The sequence below is a fragment of the Gymnoscopelus braueri genome, assembly GCF_963280865.1.
Source record: "Gymnoscopelus braueri genome assembly, chromosome: 17".
Taxonomy (NCBI): domain Eukaryota; kingdom Metazoa; phylum Chordata; class Actinopteri; order Myctophiformes; family Myctophidae; genus Gymnoscopelus; species Gymnoscopelus braueri.
In genome coordinates, this window is record NC_137617.1 from 23,096,602 (window position 1) to 23,113,063 (window position 16,462).

General features: G+C 39.5%; 1 protein-coding gene across 5 annotated transcripts in view; it reads left to right on the plus strand.

The window, feature by feature from the left end:
* mpp2b (MAGUK p55 scaffold protein 2b) overlaps window positions 1-16,462 on the plus strand; it is a 72,326-nt gene that overhangs the window by 20,280 nt on the left and 35,584 nt on the right. The gene's annotated exons all lie outside the window — the stretch shown is intronic.

Genomic DNA, 16,462 nt, shown 5'->3' on the forward strand with positions numbered 1-16,462 from the left:
GTGCACTGAACATTTGACATGCAAATGCTGGTGGATAGGGGATGAAGTACTGAAGGACACAGTTTGCTGATGTAAAACTGTGCAGGTTTCGGATTCACTGCTGCACCTGCTCCTGATGAGCTCCCTTCAGGTCTGATGAAGATGAGCGTTGACAGACAAGGGCTCAGCATGGCAGGAATGTTGCCGTGTGGCGCCCGACCACAATTACACTAGGACAGAACTACACAGTATAACAAGGTGCACATGGCACCGCATCAATTAACACCAATGTCTACTACTTGGTAGGGGTGTTGGAAAAAATCTATTAATTAAAAAAAATCGCGATTCTTATTATCAATGATTCAAAATTGATTCACAATTTCCAAAAATCCCTCTTTTTTTTGCTGGTTAAAGTTACAGGAGTTTTTACTCATGGTGTTTGTGATATGAACTGTAAGCTTACCATAATCACTGTAAACATCATGTCTTCAGTCATATTCAAGGGCTTTTTTTCAAACTAACTCCAGCCACATTCAGTTCAGTTCAGCACAGCTGAGGTGTGTGTCACTGTCCAGCTGAAGCTTGTTGACACTCGTTAATGTTACTTGCATCAAGGCAATTATGTCTTTCTGCATAGAACTATACCTAATCTAAGATTCCATCAAAGCCAATAATTTTTACACAACCCTCTCTGGTATTATATCATTTTTAGTTTGAGCTGTTGGAAATAACTAGGCTACACTTGATTGTTAAAGTCCATATGTAAAAAAGAAAAATATTTTTTATCGAATCGTGACCCAAGAATCGAAATCGAATCGTGAGATAACAGAAGATTCACACTTCACAGCCGACTACTCGGTATAAAAAACGGTATACAAAATGTTTTTGTAATTTTGTTTCACCATACACAATACTGTGCTCTTTGCACACCCATTGTTCATTATGGATTAGAGAATCAGTTTGAAAGTAGGAGACAAAGAAAAAACACTTAGTGAAATCATGCACAAGGCCATGTTATATGCACTACCTTACAAGGGGATATTAAATCTTTATGACCCAAATATCTCTTGAATCTTGAATCAGTGGGGCTGCTGTGCTGGCTGTGTCTAGCCATGTATGACAATGTATACAAGGTATCTTACAACCAAATGATAATGCATTGACTGTATTTGCTCACACAGCATGGTAAGAGGATAGAGCTATACAACTGTTTAATAATTGATGGAGCTCATTAATATTGCATGATATCCTGCATACTACAGTATCACAGTATACAGTTTACTGAGAGTGTGTCCGTTCGTATCTATTTAGGCTATGTATTCCCGTGGTATTTGTTTCAATCGTTTTTCACGAGAGCTACAAAGGAACCTTTTGCACATTTGTAACATAAAACCAACATTATAAAGGAATAGACGTTGTTCCAAAAGTAAATACAGTATATTCAATTTCATTTGTGTGTGTGTGTGTGTGTGTGTGTGGGGGTGGGGGGGGGGGTGTGTGCAGTGAGAAGGCCATTACCTTGTTAACGGAACTGACAAGATAGCCAGGACAGTTATAATGAATCACATGCCTGTGCATTCACATTCCTATCTATCATTTGGGGATGAATATGCTCTCTGTGTGTGTTTGAGAGAGACAGAGACAGAATGTGCCCAGGTGTAAATGTCTGTGACTGTGTGCATGTGTGTGAGAGATGGAAATGTTTTTTCGAGCACATTGTGCGTTTATGGTTAGCAGTTACTGTACTTGTACATGTACATGGTCATTCATATGGAACAATTTCCTGATCAGGGGCACAACCTTCAAACAAGCATCTGGTCTTGGTCTGTACTTTGGATTTTGCTGGCGGAATCAGGAGGAAGCCTGTTAATTTGACTCCGAGAAAATGTTCCCTGCTATTTCTTTTTCAGTCTCTTTCCTGATAGTTCTGCAATCGGGTTGCATCACACACATATTATAATGAGGAGAAACCTCACAGATCATCTTCTCTTTAATCTCAGACATATGCACACTACATGATTGTAAAATAACGGTGCATCACAAACTACACAACATTATCTCATTAAGATAATATGCATGCTCCTCCATAATCATGAGAAGGCAGATGTAAACAAATGTACCGTATGTCTGTACAGTAATGATGTGTCTTGGAAGACATGGTATTAACGCAGAATGATGTGTTCTTGTATTTGCCACACTAGCTTTCCTTTATACTTCGTACTGTTGAGGGCAAGCTTGAATGGCAAGCATTTCTCTGCCTGCATTGTTGCAACTAGCTGTATTGTTCGAATTTGATTGTTAGAAGTTGAACTTGAATGGTTGCCATTTCTAAAGACCTTTGCCTCCTTACAGACTCAGACTCTCATTATCTATTACAGGGCCACACTGAACCATCCGTATTTTAAATTGTAAATAGCGAACACATTAATGTAATGCCTTTAATACAGGTTAATCTCATTGAGATTGAGATCTCTTTTTCAAGAATGACCTGCACACACATAAAACAAAACAAATTTGACAAACGAGTACATGAACAGGAAACGGCCACAAGCAACATTCCAAATATCAGCACCTTAAATTCTTCCAATGGAATGAAACACTCCAATTTCAAGCTCCTCTGTAGTTCATTCCATCTATGGGGCATAATATTTCAACCGCTTTTGCCAAGTTCTACCTGTGGTGTATCTTTAAGCTAAATAGTCCTGTGACCTAGTACCATACAGAGCAGTCATGGAGCAACGATTATGGGGGATTTTCTTAAGCAAAGAGGAAGTAACAGATAATTTGAGTCTCTAAACGTTTTGAGAAGTTTAAGATTGAATCGGTATATGCCTCATTACCAGATATTCTGTGTACCAGATTTCTCTTCTGATTGGCGGGATAGGCGAAACACACGCACGCACGCACGCACGCACGCACGCACGCACACGCACACACTGTCCTGACTTGCCCCCCCCCTCACATTCATGGTGATATTCAGTGTGCAGGCCACTCTAATGGCCCAGTGTTCAAACATGGATGATGGATCAGTGAGTGGAGTGAATGGGTAGGATTAGGCTGTCGACGGTAATGGCTTGGTTTCACGAGTACAGGACTAATCATTCTGGTTCTGGCTGAGGGTACTCAATAATGCGATGACATGCGCAGCTATTTCAGCCACATCATGTTGTGTCGATTGCCGTTTGCTCATTCATTAAACCCACCGCAATTAGAACAGAGGCACGAAGGAAAAATACATACTCCATATTTCAAAGTTGAGTCGATAAACTGCTTCTCTTTTATTTCTGCAATCTGTCAAATTTTGCGTAACCCATACTTCCAGGAGCCAGAGGGCGAAGTCTAAGTGTGTTACTGTCCACTCATAAAATGTCACTAAATATCACCAGCTTGCTAATGAGATAATCCAACAACCCCCCAAGTCTACTTGGAACAACCATCACCATGGTGATGGTGGATGGGGATGGGGTGGCTTAAACGCTAGGTTCCGCAGCCCACTGCCTTGGTGATTGGTTGCCCAAGAGAGCATGGGGGGTTGGGTATGGTTGTCAACATTGTGTGCACAGGTGTTTTTACCCTAGAAATCTCTCTCTTCAAGGTATGGTTCCACAGACTGTTTCACGATGCAAAGTTATTCAGCACATTACAGTGCAAAGTTACTATGCAGCAAATAATGGGAGTTTCATCAGCCTCTGTAATAGGCTCGCATAAAATGGGGCATATTATATCATGATTAGCTATGTTTATGTGGAAATGTAGTGGACTTAGTAGAAAACAAGGCCTTTAAAAACTCTGACATGGCTTGAAGGACATCGCAGTGTTTTATATATATGTATTTGGTTCCATTGACAATACATAATCCATCATTGTCAAAGCATGTTAAAGAAAAAAAATCTTCTTTAATGCAGTGTGCGATGTTTTACTGTTTATACTGTTTTACCATTATAAATATTATTTAGACATTTTTGTTTTGTTTTGACAATGATGGATTGAGATAGGTAAAAAAAAAACACTGCCAGTATTCTTTAACTTCTACATTTGACTAGACCTCCATCCATTTTGACTGAGGTCTGAAGTTGATGAATTGAAGTGGACGGCCAATCTCTGTGGCGTTATTACACAACTTACTATCTTGAAATCTTAACAGCACTACAGTAAGTCTCTGCTATTTTATATCCTGATTGCTGTCTGCAGCTGCTGCCGAGCAACTGTAGTCTTCGGAATTGGGCACTTGTTCCAATTTCAATTGTAGACAATCCCATCAAAATTCTTGTTCACTGTGTCTGTTCTGGTACTGTAGATATCTAGGCCAGGCTAATGAGAAGAACTTAATATCTGGAATCGGGCAAGCAGTACAATTTGGACAGCTGGTATTCACATATTGGAATGCCTGAGAATAAGAAATTTCATTCAAAATGAACGTATTTAGGATAGAATGGGATAGTACTTTAATCCCGAGGGAAATTAAGTCGTCATAGCATCACAGGAGTAAGGATGAAACAAAGATACAGGTGTAGAGAAGACGTACAGAGAAGTAAGTAACACCATTAACAAAAAGGGTAACACAATAATATAGACACTACAAAGATACAATAATATAAAGACACTGTAGCAATACTGTAGGTGGACATGGAGGAGGGCATAATATTTGCAATCAATAATCAACACAAATTACATAAATAGGAATACCTAGGGACTGACCTGGCTGCCCCCACTATGCCTATCCTGACAAATAATGTGTATTGTTTATTAGGACTTTGCTATGACAAAAGCTAGTCTTCCTGGGATCCAACACACACACACACGCACACATGCATGCGTTCACAATTATTCATATTCTTATATTAAACGATCAAATAAAAATACAAAATTAAATGAGAGATAACAACTAAAACTAAATCGAAGTCAAGGACAATCAAAATGTTTGCTCAATAACAATTGGAACATTTGTGAATAAAATAAAAGAGCACTCGGGAACTTCCTTGAGGAACCACACACTGCAACTCACTCCAGCTTTGAAGGTTCCTTTGAATAATACTGTAATCTCTCCTTGACAGGTCACTCTCTATCCAGGACAAAGCAGCAGAACTAAAACTTAGACTTTGAGTTTTCCAAGTAACAGACGATGATCAATAACATCAAAAGCAGTTTTGGTAGCTTGTGATCAGACCATTACTTGAAAGTTTTGGATTTGAACATATACAGCTTCATCACTGGAAGAAGGTTTATAGGACTACTGTTGGGACCAGCAAAGATGGATCTGTTGTCATTAGGCAGTGGAATGACCTTGGCTAAGTTGGCTTGTTTCCAAATCTCCGGGCACACACCATATTCTAGACACGTACTGTATATGACATAATGGCTTGGAGATGTATTTGGCAGCAATTCTGAGTAATTTATGAGATTGTCTGTAGCAGGTGGTTTGTTATCAGATAGATAACAGCAATCTTTCAATATTGTGTTCCTTAACCTGGTGAAATGCACTGCTTTTCCCGGTCTTCATTATGTTATATGACGCAATGTCATTCGTTGCACACATACTCAATTTATCCACTTTACTACTAATTCTATTAAATTAAAAATAATTTGCAATTTCATCGCACATTGGATTTTAACAAATGTACCTTCTGTCTCTATGAAAGAGGCATGCATGCTTGAATTCCTCAGCATTCTTCACAGTTTCTTTCCATCATTCTTTGAGTCATTGATTTTAAGCTTATAGTTTTGTCACAGCATTTCTCCATGTACTATCAGATAGAGAACCTGTTCTATCTGCAGCTTTATTTTTTTTGCATCATTATACTGGACCATTAGCCTTCTCAATTCATCATCCAACCAGGGTGCACTGCATATGACCGAGCAATACATTTTCTTATTGGAGCATGTTTATCAGCAATCTCCATAAATAACTTCGTAAATACACTCAGTGCTTTTTCTGGATTTTCTTCACTGCATACATTCGACCATTGCACACTTGACCTCTTCCTCAAATAATGCCTGATTAAACCCATTATAAGACCTTATGTAATTAATCCTAGAGCCAGCTTTAGGTATACTATTGTTTTTCACACAATTGCAACCAAGTTATGATCACTGCAACCCAGTGTAACTGATATACAGTAGCTTGGCAATAACATAGATTCTGAACATAGATGCCAACTCCACCACCATGCTTATCCCTGTCCCTTCTGAACAGATTGTATCAATGTATTGCAACCTCTGAAGAGTCCAAGCGTGACTCTGATATAGGCAATATGTGAATGTTTTTGGATTCAGCCAGACTGCACAGTTCATGAACCTTGTTCTTCAGACTACACACATTTAAATGAGCCAACAACAACTCCTTATTCTCTCCAATATAGTCGTTATGCCAATTGTTTCCATACCTGCACACATTTCTGTGTTGACTGCTGTTGTATCCTGCTGACTCACCTACCAGTGAGGAGCCCCCACCGGGAGGGCGTAGAGCCTTCGTCCTACTCCTCCCACCCAACACTCCCTGCTGACAGGTGCCCGTAATCCTACAGACTGTAGGATTACGTGCAGTGACAATTATGAAGGTGAAGTGCGCAGGCGAAAGTAGTTGCAAACTACTTTGCAAACATAACCTCAGCACACCGCTAAGAAGTTCAAATGTCCTTAGGTGGCTTTGGGATGCCATCGCGGGGGCAAATTATCAAGTGTGTCGTTCCCCTCTATGACTGCTAAAAGAATGATTGCAACAAACTGGAAGGATGCAGATCAGCTGAATGATGGACTATGTTAGCAAACATTCCTCGAGACAATCTATGGAGGGAGCTGCCTCTAAACTCTTAGAACTCTATAATGAAGAACAACAGTTGTTTAGAGTCATAAAGACATGGTCCGTAAAATCCCTACCTTCCCTAAAATCTTGAGCTGCACACCGGACGTTGACCTGATGTATGTTGTGTTTTGTGCTGTGTGTCCTAGGGCTTTCACGACTAGAGATTTTTATAGGTCGACTATTTTTTTTTTTAAACACTTTGTTTTTTATTTTTCTTATGTTGCAGGCAGAAATACAATAACATGACATTTTGTACGACATCATATTCTCCCATTCCCCAACCCTCCCCCCAAGGTCATAACAAGACAAATGACGAGACAAAAAATAAAATAAAAATAAATTAATAATAATAATAATAATAACAATTACTTAACAATAAGGAAAAGGACAAGACAGACAAACAAACAAACAGACATAGGTCGACTAATTTGACCCAGTGGTAGTCGACTAGTCGAAATTTACATAATTATTTTTTTTACAAAAAAATAAAATAAAAAAAGGTTTATTTGTATTTAAATTTTTTAGGGGGGGCATTGTTTTAATGCCATCCTACTACTATATTACTATTATTATTATCCTCCTGCCCTTATTTTTATGGCGTTTTAAGGGAAGCGCTTCTGGCACAGCAGCACAGCACCACAGCAGCGTCTCCAAGGATCCCCATTGCCCAATGATAGGCTTTTATTGGGCATACTTTTGACCCCCTTTTGATAAAAAATAAAGTCAGAAGGATAATAATAATAGTAAGATGGGCCATTACTATGGCATTAAAACATTCATTTTTTTTTTCTCCAACTATTCGACTAGTACCAACAAGGTCGACTAGTGGTTATACTAGTCGACTAGTTGGTGAAAGCCCTATGTGTCCTACAGATCCACAGTTAGATTATATATTCATAACCTCTCTGTATTTTTGTTTAGTTTTATTAGATTTTTTATTTTACTTTCTGGTCTTTTTTTATCTAGTTTCTTTTTGTGCCTGTACTGTTTTAGGCTTTTTGTGTGCTAAAGAGAGAACCTAATGAAGTACAAGTAAAACAAAAAAAGTTTGTCGTTCCCCAGAAAGGCAATTTCATCTCTCTCCCGTGCCTCCCTCAAGTGCGGGAGTAGTTATTTCCTTTCCATTCAGACTGCATCAGTGTAATCTTCATTCATGTAGATTTTGGTCCCTCTGACATTTTTGGCTCTGCTGCTACTGGTTTCCCAGTGCAGTGCGCTCGCTCGACTTCAAGGTCCCGCTACAGTTTAAGTTTTTCCACAAGAACGCCCCTCACCTTTTTGTCCGAATCAACCCAGGTCTGCCACAGAAAAAGAAAATCTTATCAGGAGCAGTGGGCTCTACGAGGGCAGCACCTCAGGGAGCAGTTAGGGGTTAAGTGTCTTGCTCACGGACACTTCAACACCTAGACCATAACAATGATGATGGTCGCCACAGGCAGACAGACACACGAAAAGTGTAATCCCTATCTCACCAACCCACCTCCGGAGTCCGGACCTCTGGTCCTCCAGGAGGCGAGACGAAAACCCACAGACAGACACAAAGTCATTCTGTGTAACTTTTTCAATTAAATTAAATTGATATAATCTTTCACTGGTATATCTTTCACAATAGCCATTATTTTTGTTGACGAGTGTCAGACACGCACTGTAGGCACCAGAAATGTACCGGAAATATATTTATTCATGGGTGTGACAGTTAATAAATACTGTTTCTGACAACACATTGTTGCTTTCTAATATATCCTCTGAAGCTAATACCCTGCAGCATAAATTCTGTATAGAATGTTACGCAGTAGGACTGGCATCCCTATTTTGAGCATGTCATTATAGGCAAAAATGCAGCTTGTAGATTCATTTCACGTTTTACAAAATAGGACTTAAGTGGTTAATGGATGACCAATAGCATTAATTTATGAAAAAACATTAAGAAAAAGGAAATGGAGATACAAGGCTTCTGCCCGACAGCAACGATATAAATTCTACATGTACAATTCTGGTAAAAAAATTTCATCCTATACGGAATGCATTGCCTGAATGGGAGAATGAATGAAATCTATTCAGTTGAATACCCTCCACAAGGGCTTTGAGACAGAAAGAGTCGAAGAGGCCATATAGGGATAGCTCATAATTAACCGCATACTGTGAAATGTTTAATCTGCTCTGGTGCAAACCACCAAGGAGTGTGTTCCATTCCACGATAATTCTCCGCCATTGTCTTGGACACCCATTTCCCCTCACCTAAGGGACTGACAGTAATTATACAGTATCTTGCTGGAGAGCATAGAATATAATCAAATTCTTACTGCAGTCTCCTGAGAGTTTCATTGCGTGTCTGTCAAAAATCTCAATGTGTTGAGTCTCCCGTTGTACAGAGGAGATTTGGCCGTTTTCACAGTAAACTTTGGAGTGTTAATTTAACTCTGTACTATTAAATTAATCCGTAAGGATAAATATTTAACCCTCAACAGTTACATGAACACACCAGACTTTACTGTGGGAAATCTGTGTGTGTCGGTCTTTGTGGGGGTTTTAAAGACGCTTAAAGGAAACGGCTGTGCTTACAATGATGAGAACAATATGAACCAGCTCCTGTAAAAAGAAATAATGAGAACATGGACAGAAGTTGGAATGACGACTTTACAAAAGATTACTAGTGAAGAAAATGTATCACAGAGAAACAGTAGCTGTTTGCTGCAGTTGCCCTTCACTGGCCTTTTAATATCCAAAGAGCATCTCTGTACGTCTTGGCTCACGCTCTTATATTGATAGTCAAAAACTGGGCACGTGTTGATAGACAGTAGCCAACCTCTTTGTTTCTCTTCCGTGACCCCGAATCTGTGACGATCCACTATCCAATAACAGCAAGTCAACCCCCTCTTGTCTCTCTTGTCTCCCTTCCTTCTTTGTAATTCCATCCTCTCGTTAGGGCTGGGAATATTGATCATTTTCTTAGCGATTATTCTATAGATAACGTTTTCAATTACTCGAATAATTGAGAAGCTCGTTTTTTATGTTTTTTTTTTACAAATCAATGTGTATAATGAATCAGTCTTTTTTATACTTCGTCATAAAATAGTGAAATAGACGATACACTCACAATGTGCATAAAACATTTATTATTTTAGTATAATCAATGATTTTTTTAAATAATCAATTAAACCATTTAGTTTGATTTCAGGTCCTTACACCCCAGGAGCGTGACGAAAAAACAATGCAAAAATGCATCCTGAATCTTTCACATTCTGGTTGGAGTGCTGTATTATGGAGCACCCCAACCTGCTGTGTTTCACAATGCATGTACCAGTACATCCTCGTGACAATAAATCTCTTGAATCTTGAATCATTAAACTATTAATTGGGTGATGCCTCATTCATAGAAGTTGATGCTTTTATTTGCGATAAAAAAAATCGATGTTGTTTCGCAAAGTAATTACGTGGCTTTATGGCCACGTAATATTTGTGTTCTGTGTGCATGTACTCATCACACAAACAGCAGTAACTACGAATCAAACACTCCCGGTGTGTAAGGACCTTAACTGTTGCAATTCTCCCATTTACCACTCTACCCTCATCACATCTTCCCTCCCCATCCTTTCCATCGCTCTTCCTAACCACAGCTCCATAGCAACAGGACAGCCTCCGCTAAGTGCTACCTAAGAGCTCCGTGTTCCCTGTTGTGCTCTCCAGCCACAAACGATAACAGCTGAGATTGTTTTGGTTGCGCCCTTGACATTGAGTTTAATTGACGCTCTCTTTGGAAGTGTTCTCAGACCTGGACAAGACTACAAAAGGGGAATGCTGCCCTTATTTTCAAGGTTGCCTTGTAATTACATGCAGTACAGTATTCCCCACTGTCTGGAGGTGAAGAGAGATGGTAGGCTTACAGACATAGGTAATGTTTGAGCTCCGACTGAGGTCAAACAAAGTAAGGCAATGGAAGTGGGCTGCCTTTTATTATTGCTGACATCTTGCTGACAGCCATCAAGTGATTCTGTAAATAAAGGTACACTATATTTTTGGTTTTGGTTGGTGCTTTTTCCCATGTCAGTTCGCTTATATAACCGCTTTTACCTGGCGTCTCTATTTTGGGCCCCTATTGTGGTTCTAAAATCACTCTGGGAGCCAGAAGGGGAGCCAATTCTGCTGCAGTTCCTAAGTAATTACAGGCACAAAGAAAAACGTTAAACAACTTAGACAATTGTCTATTTTCACTATTCATCGTATGACAAAGTACATAGGATTTCACTGGTTAAAAATTTAATTTAATAAGCACCATCTTGTCTCATCTTTGGAATTTTGAGGTATGTAACAATTCCCATTCCGTTCACATCTACCGTGTTAGTTTGGCTGCTGTCCCTGTCCCTGCCACACTGCATTTGTCTCTGAAAATAAAACCTACTCAAGCATGAAAAGACATTTGTTCTCTAGTTTGCTAGTAGAGTATGCTCTGTACAGCGTGTGCCTTGTACCAGGGCTTGTTCACTTGTGTACACCAGAGACCACTGTTGATAGTTTTACAATCATATGCTAAAAAAGGGTCACATGATATTGACAAAAAACTTGTGTTTCAAATTTATTTTCCTGCTGAATGTTGCAAATATTAGATGAAATCTGATGCATGCACACACACAGCTTTTTCTGCATTTCTGGTTCAGCGAATGAAAAGAAAATGTCCATTGTTCCAAAATATAAGATGATATTGCTAATTTTGAATACAGTAAAATATTTTGTTCCAACATGCAATTTGATTTATAGTTCCAGAGATTAGGCACAAACCCAGAGTCCTGTAGAACACCTTCGCTTTCTGAAAAAATAAAAGCCCCTCGTGATTTGAAAGTTGCTGTAGTCAATGTTCTTTTGGACGTGTTTCTTTTGGCGGAGTTCAGGTACAGTAGAGTCCTATGTCCTATACACAGCAAAATCCTGAGTGTTAATTTAACAGGGAGTGCACCACTAAAACCCCAGCATCTGTATTCTGGGGAAACATTCGCAGAAAATAGTAGATCTGCAAGCGGACACATTTTTGGCGAAGATATTTAATATAGAGCGAAAACGGAAAACACACTAAGTTCGAATAGAGCCCAGAGGGACAACGTGTTGGGTTTAAGTGGTTAAATTAACACACTTTTTTTTTGGCGGTGTGCCAGACTATTGTTCCACATGGTGCACACCTGAACCCTTCATTGTGCTCTTTACAGTACAAATCGGTGTTAAATGGAGACCTCTGACAGTGTCAAGTTGCAGTGTGGAACATAGGGGATTGAAATGCACTGAGGTGAATAATGCCATTGCGCCCGAGTTCCAGAGCATGAAACCAGCAGACTAGAATACATGCTGCCTTCCAGGTGAAATGAGGCAAGAGAAAGTTGTAAATAATCTAGTCCAACAAAAATGTGGCTTTGGTCCTTGCTATGCAACTTTTGTTTCGAAGTATATGGAAGTGGGGAGAGAGGAGTAGCTTTGACTAGCTTACGGAGTGTAAAGGATTTACACTCAACACTCCAAAAAGAAAGAAAAAACAGAGATGGGGAGCAATAAGTTATAGATTATGAGGTGAGATCCAGGTCTCTTCCTCTGTGAATTTAAGACCTGGCTGGCAGATCTCCTCGTGCTTTGTATGGGACAGAGTGAAAATGAGAGAAACTAATCCTATATTTTTGTGTCCTAGGAGGTTAGGGAGGAAAAGTTGGAGTTTTTAATAATCTCAGTGAATAATACAACATCCCCAGACGAGACGTAGTGAACAGACAGCACAGAATATGGGGTATTATTCATTATCCCTATCGCACCTTTCTCATGGCCTCTTCGTGACCAGGCGCTAGAAGCTTTAATCTAAAGTCACGGTAAGGCATCCTTGATATTTAGGAGGCTTCTGCTGTCAGAGATGTTGAACCTGACTGGGAATTGATTTAGAGGGAGGTTGAGAAAGGCCAAGAGATTTAAGAAATGGAACAAAAAGATGTGTGTGCGGAAAAAAAGATAGTGGAACTTTCTGACCTTCACACCCCCAGCACACACTTCAGAACGGGTTTGAGAAACCCGTTCTGAAGTGAGCATAGAATCACCCCCAGACAGCGGCACCATGTTGGAAGAAACGATGAACAAGGGATGTAAGAGAAAGAAAACCACAATAAAACAAAACGGGAAGAAGAAAATGTGGCCAGCCTCTTACGTCAGTTGTCTATGACATATCTATGACGTTGAGATGAGATATACTTTATTAATCCCTGAAGGGAAATGGAGGCGTTGCAGCCTCAGTTACGTACTTTATGAAATCATGGCAAGGTTTCAGACCGATCCGAGCCCCATTGGAAAATGTATGGAGATGGACACACACAGACACTCTTATAGACAGCTACCCACCAACTGAGCCATGTCGTAACAATAACGAGAGAAAAAAGAAAGAAGCAAAACCGAGGAGAAAGTCGAGCTCTCTCCGGGGAGTCTAGTGAACAAACCTTCATGTGTCTCTCGTCGGCTCTGGGGAAGACACGGAGCGGGTAACAACTACATGTGTGTGGGTCTGCAGTGTGATTAAACAGAATTACGCAAGACCTGTAAGACGAGTTTGGTTGTTTGATGTGCTCCACCGGGCACAAATCTGACAACGTTTCCTTACTGATCTGACGGGAGAACAGTGGTAGAACAGAAAGATAACAAGGCCTCATGGAAGACACTCGTCTAATTATTTGTTTAGAGAGAAACCAACGGACAGACAGACAGGGAGCGACAAGAGAGAGAACGACATGAGACGCGTAATTATTATTTTTGAGTGAGACTGACAAAGACAGAAAGAGAGGCAGTATGTGTGGGGGGAGGGGGATAGAGCTATTGAAAGCACATTTTTACTTTGTGTAGAAGCCCTATTTTCAAATGAAAAAGATGTTGACACTGACAGGTTGACAGTTGACCATGACGCTCAACCACAATATTGATTAATGTATATACTTCGGATTTCCATCAAAATAATAATAACATAATAATAATAATATCTAGTACAATAACAGAAGTCAATGATGCATCAGTCAACTGATCAGTCAATGCGTAAAAAAAAATCCCAGTGGAAAATCTCTTAAGTGTTGACGTATATGCTTATTAATTACAAAGGAACTCTTTCTTCCACCCTTCCTGGCTGCTTTTCCTTATAGCCTTTCCTTTCATCAGCAGAAACCACGGCCAGGACGGTATCTTTATTCTTCATGTTTGACAACCAGACCAGGGCTGGGATGTGTCTCCGTGTGCAGTGCAGATGATTTATGTCTTCATTGTTCAGCCGTGTTCTCTGGGAGATATTTTATTCTTGCAGGTGTTTAAAGAGAAGTGATGGGGTAACTGATAACTTGAGAATAAGCAGAACTATATTTTTTGTCCCTGTCCTTAGTGACATTTTCTGTGTGTGTGTGTGTGTGTTTATGGGCATGCTCGAGAGTGTGCGCCCATGTGTGTGTTTGCACTGCATGAGTCGATGAGTGTACTATACATTCAAATTTATGTTTGTATATATATATATGTGTGCAGATTGTGCCACTTCTCAAGACTCAATACAAAAACCATCATCTACCTTTCATATACCTTTCCTTTTAAATGAACCACTAGACTAGTGGTTCATGACTCTAGTGACCAAAGCTTTTATCCACTTTAGGGTAACTAATGCTGAAACTAGAGCCAGACCGATATTAATTTGGCTGATTATTATTTGACATTTGTGAAAAAGTCTGTATCAGTAATTATGCAGCTGATGTGTCTTGATTTGTTACCACAATGAACCTGCCGTCCCCATGTCATTATAGTAGGGGGTACTAAGCACAAAAAATGGCCAAATCGTTACGCGGCGGATAAAAGCATGAAATTTGATACAGATGTCCCTTGGGTCATCCTAAAACATCCTAGAAGGGGTGCCCAAAAAAATCTCAAACAGGAAGTGAGTTATGGACAAAATTCAAAATGGCCACCTAAACTGTTGACCGTTGACTCAAAAGACACCAAAAGAATCTCCAAAAAGCATAACATTTGGCACATTATGTCCCTTGGGTCATCCTAAGACATCCTAGAAGGGGTGCCCAAAGGAATCTGAAACAGGAAGTGAGTTATGGACTAAATTGAAAATGGCCGCCTAGCTTGTCGATTGACTCAAAAGACAACTAAAGAATCTCATAAAAGCATACAATTTGGCACACATGTCCTTTTGGTCATCCTAAGACATCCTAGAAGGGGTGCCCAAAAAAATCTTAAGCAGGAACTGAGTTATTGACAAAATTGAAAATGGCCGCCTACAGTGTTATCCATTGACTCAAAAGACAACTAAAGAATCTCATAAAAGCATACAATTTGGCATACATGTCCCTTGGGTCATCCTAAGACATCCTAGAAGGGGTGCCTGAAATTATCTGAAACAGGAAGTGAGTTATTGACTAAATTGAAAATGGCCGTGTACAGTGTTGACAGACGATGCAAAAGACACTCATAAAAAATAATCTCATATAAAAGCATGAAATTTGGTACAAATGTCCCTTGGATGATCTGAATGCATCCTAAGGGGTGCCAAAAAAAGTTTTAATAGTCTCTCAATGGAAAACACTCCTCCCACACGGGCTGCACTGCTACAATATTCAAATCGAGCAGCCAATCTGGCATTTGGTCCAGAAGCCTGAAAGCTATGCAATCTCTACCATCTCCTGACAAATATGGATGGATTAAAGTCGCTGATTCGTGGACACCTTTATGGACACTCTTGCCAGAGGCTGCTTAAGTTTGTAGAGAACTCAAGTGTGGCTGCAAAGCTGAGCCCTTCTGTTCGAGAAAGTGTAGATGCCGGGATGCTGGGTTACCTTGCAGAGCATTATGCCAATGTGCTGGTAATTGCGAAATGGCACACATGAATACATGTACTAGTTACTAAACACTAATCACAAAAAAACAGTAATGATCAAGAAGAAAATACATGAGAAGATAGAGTGTAAAACAAGCAAGAAGATGTAGAGTGCAAAATAAATCATTTCAAACCTTTATTTATTCTCAAAAGACATTGAGGTTGCCCTCATTTGCAGTGTCGTCGAGATACAGCACAGTACAACATCAATACAACATCAATATTCATATCAATGACATTCAGAACAAAAACAAAATTAAAAACAGTTACAGACATTTGTGGGTAGATCTGCAATCAAAGATTTAAATTGACCATATGTTATGGGCGAACTGATGGGCGAACTGATCTTAAAATAAGATGCAGAGAGTAAAATAAGAATATGCAGAGTAAGATAAGATGCAGAGTAAAATAAATAAGAATATGCAGAGAGTTAGATAAATAAAGAAGATTCAAAGAGTACAATAAAAAAGTAATGCAGAAAGTAAAATGAATAAGTGATGTAGAAATGAAAACAGAAGGTGGACTACAAAATACGGCAGGTTATGCACTGCATAACCTGTCGTATTGAGTCTGCATAATATGCAGACTGCCATGGTCAACTGTTTAAACAGCCATTTAGAATTTCTTCAACATGGTCCCTTCCTAAAAAGTTTAATAAACAAGCAAATAAATAACCTCTTCTAGGATATATTAAGAAGCACTCAATGTACGTACCAAATTATACACTTTTATGACGTCCCTTTATGTTTTCTTTTGTGTCAACTGCTTTAGGCGGTCACTTCCTGTTTAAAACCTTTTTGGGCACCCCTTGT